The following is an 8997-nucleotide window of genomic DNA, read 5'->3' as shown; positions in this document are numbered from 1 at the left end:
CCTTTTATAACCACTATATGAGTGGATACAGATAGAATTAATTAAAAACACTGAATGACTTCAGGGTAAATAGAATATAGTCCTCTTGATCGGCGTCGTAAGATAAGCTCAATGTGACTTTGTGACATAGCTAGATGAAATAGTTACTTATCCTTGGATTCCGCAGTGTCTTGAGCGAACTTAAATGCTTCCTCAGGATCAGTAAAGAAGCGTTCAGTCCCTTTATATGTGACTCTCAGTTTGGCTGGGTACATTAGACCATATCTGAGATCTTGTATGTCCCTCAGAATGACTCTCGACTTTGTAAAGAGTGCTCTTTTCTTGACAACTTTGGCTGGGTAATCTCTGAAGATTCGTATGTTATACCTTCAGATTTCTTTTGTTTGCCACTTTTTTCATGATGTCATCTAGAACGTAGGAGTGGTGTATCTTCAGAATCAGCTACCTTGGTTGGGCTGCGGGTCCTGGCCTGGCCAGTTTGGGTCTTTCATCCAGGTTAAGTACCTCTTGGAGTAATTGAGCCGCAAAATCTCGAGTGTTTTTACCAATTTCTTTTCCTTCCTTCACCCTGACAATCCTTAAATTCTGATGTTGAGAACACTCTTCGAGATCAAGACATTTTTCAGTCATCTTGGCAAGTTGCCCAGAAACACGCTCCAATTCCATCTTCAGCCTTTGTGTTGTCTGAGTGAGTTCTGTAGTCGCAGATTCCAATTCTCGGATGGCTTCGCTGCGTTTTTTTGAAGTAACGAGAATGGGTTCTAACTTACTGCTGATGTCAGTTTCAGTCCTTTTGATTTCCCCCCTCAAAGAGGAATTCACCTCCTCTATGCGGACTTGTACCTTATCGGTCTTATCACATATTTCTGCTCTGCCAGCAGCGATGTCTGACTTTACAACAGTAAGTTGCTCACCCAGTTTCGTATCCAGCTTTTCAAGTTTTTCACCCAATAAATCTTTAATATCTTTATGTTTTCTTTTGTTCCATAGTCAAAGTAGCGACTTCTTCCTCAGAGACTTCAGAAACTTCCTCACTTTCCACTTGAAGTATTTTCCCCCGTGTGGCTTTGGGTCTTCTAGGAGGTGTGGGAAGTTTCCTTTTTGGGTACCGTCTATCGGTCATTTAAAATACCGGAGTCGGGTTGATATCTGCTGACATCACTTACGCGACAACAAGCATCTGTCGGTAAGAGGTGTTCTTCAGTCTGGTTATTATTTTCAGCCGTTTTTCCAATTTTTGCGGAGTGGAGCTAAATGGCGCATGTCTCAAGTTGCTATAGCGCCACCAGAAGTCAATCGGCGAAATAATAATAAAGTTATGAATGTTTAAAAAATCGTGAGATCAGCATATTGCTCTTCTCGCCTGTCAGTCACCATGATGAAGGTAACGCTCCTTCCGGGGAGCCAGGAGAATAAAGCCCTGGAGTCCGGATGTAAGTCTGTCACGCCGGAAGACAGTGAGTGAGTGTTGAGTCCAGAACTGTGAGTCTACGCCATGAGTGAACTGAACTGTGAGTCTGCACTGTGCTGCTTGAACTGAATTGAAGAGTTGGTCTGCACTGTGCTGCTTGAACTGAATTGAAGGGTTGGTCTGCACTGTGCTGCTTGAACTGAATTGAAGGGTTGGTCTGCACGGTGCTGCTTGAACTGTATGTCGTGCACATTCCGGAAATCCAACTCACTGCGGAAGTCCCGCTCAGGGGAGAGGCCGCGCTCAACCGCGTGAGTAGATTCAAGAGTTTTACTGTTATATATATGTTGTGTGTGAGTGTGTGAGAGTGTGATGGATGGTGTGAGTGTGTTTGTGAGAGATGGAGTGAGTGTGAGATGGTGGGTGTGTGTATGTGTGAGATGGAGGGTATGTGTGTGTGAGATGGAGGGTGTGTATGTGGGTGTGTGTGAGATGGAGGGTGTGTGTTTGAGAGATGGAGTGTGTGTGTCTGTGAGATGGAGTGTGTGTGATGGAATGTGTGTGTGTGTGAGCCCACCAGCCATGAGTGAGTCAACTGCCAGCCCACCAGCTGTGAGTGAGTCAACTGCCAGCCCACCAGCTGTGAGTGAGTCAACTGCCAACCCACCAACCATGAGTGAGTCAACTGCCAGCCCACCACCCATGATTGAGTCAACGGCCAGCCCACCAGCCGTGAGTGAGTCAGCTGCCAGCCCACCAGTTGTGAGTCACTGAGCTGCCAGCCCACCAGCCATGAGTTACTGTGTTGCCAGCCCACCAGGCCCGAGTGACTGAGCTGCCAGCCCATCAGGCACGAGTGACTGAACTGCCAGCCCACCAGGTCCGAATGACTGAGCTGCCAGCACACCAGGCCTGAGTGACTGAGTTGCCAGCCCAAGAATCCATTCGGCCCACAATGTCCATACTAGCCCTCTGGAAACCAGTCCCTTCGGTCCACAACACCCATACTAGCACTCCAGAAAGCCCCCCACTGGCCACCAAAATTGGAATTGGTGGAGAGGTGGAATATTGCGTTGGAGGACCAGCACTCCTGTGTGAACATGGGAGCCAATGGGTCCCACTTAGTCTAGTATATATATATAGTGTGTGCGTGTGCATATATATATATATATATATATATATATATATGTGTGTGTGTGTGTGTGCGTGTGTGTGCGTGTGTGTGCGTGTGTGTGTGTGTGTGTGTGTGTGTGTGTGTGTGTGTGTGTGTGTGTGTGTGTGTGTATAAACCCATCACTTAAATAAATCAAGATGGTTTTAATGGAGAAATTTAACATTTACTTCAGCAGTCTAGTTCATACCTTAGAAGTTGTGATCCTAGTGATCATTCAGGATAGCAAAATCCACAACAAAAACGGCCCAGGTTTGACAAGACACAAGTTATATTGAATGCAGCAGAGTAATGAGGCAGATTTGGCAGTCTGGAGACTTATGAACATTTATTCAACAATAATGAAAATACGATGGCATACAACATGGTATTGTAAAGAGAAACATAAAGCACTACTGAACTTTTAGATTTGAACCAGATGAATTCCCTTGAAATAAAACAGACAACTCCCAGTTAAATGGACAAATCCGCTAATGGATCAAACAAAAGATGGTGTCAAAAATTTTTTTGACTGATAAAGAACGAGTTTATACTCTTAAAAGCCTCGAGTTCTACTTTGCAAAAAAAGAGTCTTGGAAATTAGTAGCAACATTAAATTAAATAAAGTGCCCACAAAATATAGGACTCTGAAAAAGGTACAAATGATATAAAAAAAGTAAGAGTAAGAAGTACTAAATGAGTACAAGAGGTTTCAAAGTCAATATGAAAAATGTTGGAATTTACCAGACACATGAATGTAGTTAAGTGCAATGCAGACTCCTTAATATAAGTAGAGGCGATATTGTGGACGAAAGTTAGAAAATAGCATTAAAGAATAATTTGTTTGTGTCAGTAGTTGCATCAAAAGAATCAGACAGCATCTTAGACATTTCAACATAGCCTTCCAAAATAATCTCAATTTGGGAATCATTCCTTTAGATTAAAAAAAAGTTGCGCCATTTACTCCACTATTTAAGAAATTAGTGCATTGAAGATTGGTTGGGCTTACATCTTTGATCAGGAAATTATTGCAGTCTATCATTATGCATAGAGCACCGGAATACCTTGATTATTTGCAATAATGAAGCAGAATGGATTTGTAGAGAGCAGGTGAAATCTGCTTAATGCGAAATAAAGTTTTTTCGTCTTTTTAAAAATGTTTAGTGTGTAAATGTTCTCCGGTTTGTTTTATGTGTGGGGAGGGGGAGGGGGAGGGGGAGGGGGAGGGGGAGGGGGAGGGGGAGGGGGAGGGGGAGGGGGAGGGGATTTTTTTTTTCAGTTTCGTACCTTGCTGGAGTTGTGATTAATTTTCTAACCTCGTTCGCATTCTCCGGTTGCTCTGCGGTCGACCATCGATGGAGCTGGATGCCTCCTCGAACTGACTTTGGGCCTCACCGCAGAGCGTGGACTTACATTGGAGCCGATCCCTTGCCTGGGATTGCTCCAACCACGGCCTGCAGACTTTACCATCAAGAGCTCGCAGTCTCGGGAGAGGCTTGTTGGGAAGCTCCAACGACGCAGAGGCTCGACCAGCCCCGACCCGGGGTCCGATCGTCTGGCGCGGGGAAGCTGACATCCCCCTGATGCAGGGGCGGATCGCCTCGGTGCGGAGGGCCCAAAATCTGCAGGCTATGGGAGTCAAGATCGTCCTGTCAATGGAGGGCTCGAGGCGATTTGAACAATTTTTTCGCCTTCCATCACAGTGAGGAATGCGGAGGAGGCACTGTGGTGGATGTTTATGTTAAAATGTATTTTGTGTATATAATATGTATTAATATACATTTAAGAGCTTAATTGTAAGAGCTTATATTTATCACTTATTTAATAGTCGAGTGAATGAATGGGAAACACAGTAGCAAATGGATTTCATCACGTCATGAAGACAACTGAAATGCAATCTTTATATTAAAATAAGTAACGTCAAAAGGACTATTTTGTTATGGTTATACAATGTCTGGGAACACGAGGAGCAGTTCTGACACCATACTAGAGGGTGAATACATTGGCCATTGGAAGGAATGTAACCTGGATTTACCAAATCGATATCTAGACTTACATTTGCATGGAGATTCTACTAATACCAGATTATCCTTCCTACAATTTAAAAAGTTAAATAGTGACAATCTACATTTTCCTGTGGAAATAATTGGTTTGCTCTTGTATCTACAAGAATCTATTCCCTCCCAGGTTGAACTTCAGCTGTCCTATCATCACTTCGACTGGCAACTTCTACTTCCAGGTCATCACCAAACACCACCAGGGCCACAGCTCCTCTGCTACTGAAATTCCCATTCATGTCATCATTAATTCTAGCCTTCACTATGCCAATACAATCCTGCAGATAACACTTGAACTTGCTATCTGCCCTACCATCAAAAGCATCTACATGAGGCGCAGTCTCAAGAAGGCGGCATCTTTTTAATCAATAATTCCAAATCTTCTTCTCACTGCTACCACCTGGCAAGAGGTGCAGTAGCCTGAAGTCCCATATCACCAGGTTCAGGAACAGGCATGCTGTTATAACCATCAGTTTCTTGAACGGACCTACACAACCTTAATGCTACCTCAGCGAGGGAATAGTATGGATAACCAGTTGCAGTCATTGGACTTGTTTTCTAATTGTCTGGTGTCACATTATTGTCATTCTATTTTTGTGCATTCTTTATCTTTGCAACGTCTTATAGAATTTACATATAATTTATGTTTTTGTGTGCTGTCTGAATCTATGTGTATGTAATGCTGCTGCAAAGCAAGTGTTTCATTGCCTCACCATACTTGTGCATATGGTATGACGACTTGTTTTGCTCTCTGAATATCTGAGGCCATCTAAATCTCTGCAAATTGTGTCCTATATGGCTTTTGTCTGCCTGCAACAGTGGGCTTGGTGCCCTACCATGGTCCTAGTTAAGCAGGATTTAATTAAAAAACTCTCATCCTTCTTTTCAAATCTCTCAGTGGTCTTGTATCCCTTCCTCTTTCTCTATAATTGGCCACAGCCATCTAATCCTGCAAGGTATACAAACTCCTTCAATCCTGGCCTCATGTTCAATCCCAGTATCACTTCACTAGTGGTGAGCTTTATCTTCCATTACTGAGAGCCAAGATGTTGTTTCATGAGAAGTCCTTGAGTATGACTGCCCTATATTCTCCAGGGTTTTGATTTAGACAATATTCTGAAAGAGGTTGATAGGGTAGATATGTCTGCTGGCTGTTTAGAGGAAACTCAGGAGACATGTAAAACCTGTGAAGAATACAACAGCATCCTGGACAGTTTCAGATATTTTCCAGAATAAGGGATGAAGTTAGTGGTTGCAGAACAGTTTGTGACAGAGAGTAAAGACAAAGGAAATAGTAAGAAGAAACATTTTTCCCACTGTATGGAATGAGAGGCAAAAGTGTGGTGAGATCAAAAAGTGTTCCAAAGAGGGGAATCTTTATATTATTAATATACTGCGGAGCCTGATGGTCATTATTTGATGAGGTGAGGAAACCATTATAAGAGTTTAGCATTGTCTTTCTCAGAGAATTGTCAATGCCTATTCATTGAACACATTCAAAACAAAAGTAAATTAATTTCTGGGTACCAGGAGAACAATGAGAGTTGTAGACTGAACATGTAAAGTGTCTTAAGGGGCTGCCTGTATGTTACTCCTGAATAAGATGGGATAATCATTTGGACTACTTCTGCTTCTGTTCCTTGAGTTATTTTTGTCCCTTGCTGAGATGTACAAATATAAATTACTCCCCGACTCTTGTTTGATTGGGCTTCCTGCTGAAGGCGGATTCCCCCTTAATCTCCTCATGCTACTGAGTGATTGTTCTGGTCTGTGAGCCCTCACATCGTTCTCCCTGCCGTGTTGCACTTGTGTGGGAATAGTAACCAAGGCACCGGCACTAGCAGCACAAGGATCTTGCTAAAACCTTGATGTGAAGAAGCATAATCCTTCCATTGGCAAAGTACACCCCTGGAGCTTTTCATAAAGTCTGGAAAAGCACTAAAAGGTACCTCACTTCAACAAACACTCCATAAATCTATCAGCAAGTAACTTGCAAATAATAATTTATCCTTTCAAATAACATAGGTGTGGGGATCTTGCCAGTTGCCACCCGCCAGTTTCACCTTGTGTGTGCGAACACATGGTACTAGCCGAGTCATTTTGCTCCACTTTACCATTGCTAGCATCAAAGCAACGTTCCTCATTTATTAGCATCACAAAATGCCCACATTGAAAACTTTGCATGTGCAAAAATATTGCATATCCTAATTCCCTTCTAAATATGACACAGGAGCAACACAATCTACAAATACCCCACTGGATGCAATACAGGAAGCAAATCCCAAAGCAAAGTCTAAACATTGGGTGCTCTACACCTGAACTTTGTGGCCAAGGGCTTTGCAAATGGAATTGGAAAAAACAAATTATTGGCAGAGATAGTTATGAATCCAATGTACTGATTTCATTTTCTAAATACTTTACATGCTCCATCATATAAATCTCTATGTTTTCTACACCTAAATTAGTAAAAACACTTTTCACTGATGTAAAAACAAGGAATAGCAGATGTTGGTTTAAAAAAAAAGACACAAAGTGCTGGAGTAACTTAGCAGGTCAGGCAACATCCCAGGAGAACATGGATAGGTGAATGTTTGGGTTGGGACCTGTCTTCAGATTAATTGTGCATTCATGGGGAACATGGACCTGCCATGCTTTGTCCTATCCCTCTTGTCTTCTAGCATATTTACCCACACCAGACCCGAAACATCACCTCTCTATGTTCTCCTGAGTTACTCCAGCAATTGTGTAATTCGCTGACATGGCTGCTGTAGAATTGGTTATCTCTCGACAAAGAGTATTTAGCCGGACTGAAGAAAGGTCTTGACCTGAAATGTCACCCATTCCTTCTATCCAGAGATGCTGTCTGTCCCGCTGAGTACTGCAGCATTTTGTGTCTATCTTTGTATTTAACAATGTCAGGCCAAGCCTCATCAGAAAACCTACTTAAAAGTTCTTATTGTAATAGATATTAATAACACAAATATTTAATTGCATTATCAACCATGTTCTGGTTAAAGCTTTCCATGGTATCATCCAATTGGGGCCATGAAGTAAAAATCCTATAAAAATCTTAGGTGTGGTCGTACGTGGACGTCCTAATGGGTCGCCGGTTGTCGGTAGCTTGCTGTATCTTGACGTCGACTAGGTGGTAGGTTGTCGTAGACATCATCGTGGGGGGGGTCCAGTCGCCGTTTTTTCGGCAACCTGCTACGACTGTGACTGTCGCCGGCAGTTGCCGAAAAACTCGCCTAAATGGGACAGGCCCTTTAGCCTTTTTACTATGTGATTACTCTGCCTGCAGGCTTGCAGTTTAATTAATGAGTGGAATTCTAATGATATATATCAATAACTCCACTTTTAACCTTCAATTTTACAGGAATAATGAAATGTTGGTAGATGGATTATTGTTTCTAATATTTAAGAAAGAACTGCAGATGCTGGAAAAAATCGAAGGTAGACAAAAATGCTGGAGGAACTCAGCGGGTGAGGCAGCATCTACGGAGAGAAGGAATAGGTGACATTTCGGGTCGAGACTCTTCCTCAGGTCGCCGACCCAAACCCAAAAGGGTCTCGACCTGAAATGTCACCTATTCCTTCCCTCCATAGATGCTGCCTCACTCATTGTTTCTAATATGATCAGATTACTTCAGTGTTGGATGGTGACAACTGTAGCTCATTTAACATTATTCATGTCTCTGATGCAAAAAGGGTGTGAATTGAAGTCTCATGCCAGAGACTGAATTACTGTGTTGGTGCTGCAATGTTGGAGTTATTCTCGTTCAGATATGCCATTAAACCAAGGCTGTGGATGACTGCAAAATAATCCCTTCCAATTTAGTTGAGAGGAGCAGGAGTTCATACTGAAACTGATTCTTGGGTTGTTATGTCTAAGAAGGAACTGCAGATGCTGGAAAATGGAAGGTAGACAAAAATGCTGGAGAAACTCAGCGGGTGAGGCAGCATCTATGGAGCGAAGGAAATAGGCAACGTTTCGGGCCGAAACCCTTCCTCAGATGTTTTGTTATCATTTGTTTGTTGTGGAAAGTTGCTGCAGGATGTGCAAACGGACTGATGAATTTTCAACTTTTCTACAGAAGCCACACTTTAAGATAACCGGAGGCCGTGAAAATTGCTGAATAAATGACATTTTTATTTCAGAAGCCTTAGATGCATTACACTTTCTGTCAATGTTAAATCAAAATTAGACTGATCAATCTATTGACACTTTAAAGACACTAAAAGTTATACATATCACTTTTTTCATTTTTCTCTGTTACCTGTTCTTTTATTGCACAATGTAATACAAAAGCAAGGGCATTTATAATCAAAACAGATGTTTCACACTATTTATTCATTTGACTGCTGACAGCACAGAAAGG

At 42.3% G+C, this 8997-nt stretch overlaps 1 long non-coding RNA gene across 1 annotated transcript; it reads left to right on the top strand.

Annotated features, from left to right (window-relative positions):
* The first annotated feature begins 234 nt into the window (after positions 1-234).
* Positions 235-5648, top strand: LOC116973145. The gene is made up of 3 exons (XR_004412009.1): positions 235-278; positions 4205-4207; positions 5638-5648. It is a non-coding gene; the product is annotated as an uncharacterized LOC116973145 (long non-coding RNA).
* The last annotated feature ends 3349 nt before the right edge of the window (positions 5649-8997 follow it).

Source organism: Amblyraja radiata, chromosome 1, assembly GCF_010909765.2.
Source record: "Amblyraja radiata isolate CabotCenter1 chromosome 1, sAmbRad1.1.pri, whole genome shotgun sequence".
Lineage (NCBI taxonomy): Eukaryota > Metazoa > Chordata > Chondrichthyes > Rajiformes > Rajidae > Amblyraja > Amblyraja radiata.
The sequence above is the reverse complement of the archived record's forward strand: the minus strand, read 5'-3'. Positions and strand labels throughout refer to the sequence as shown.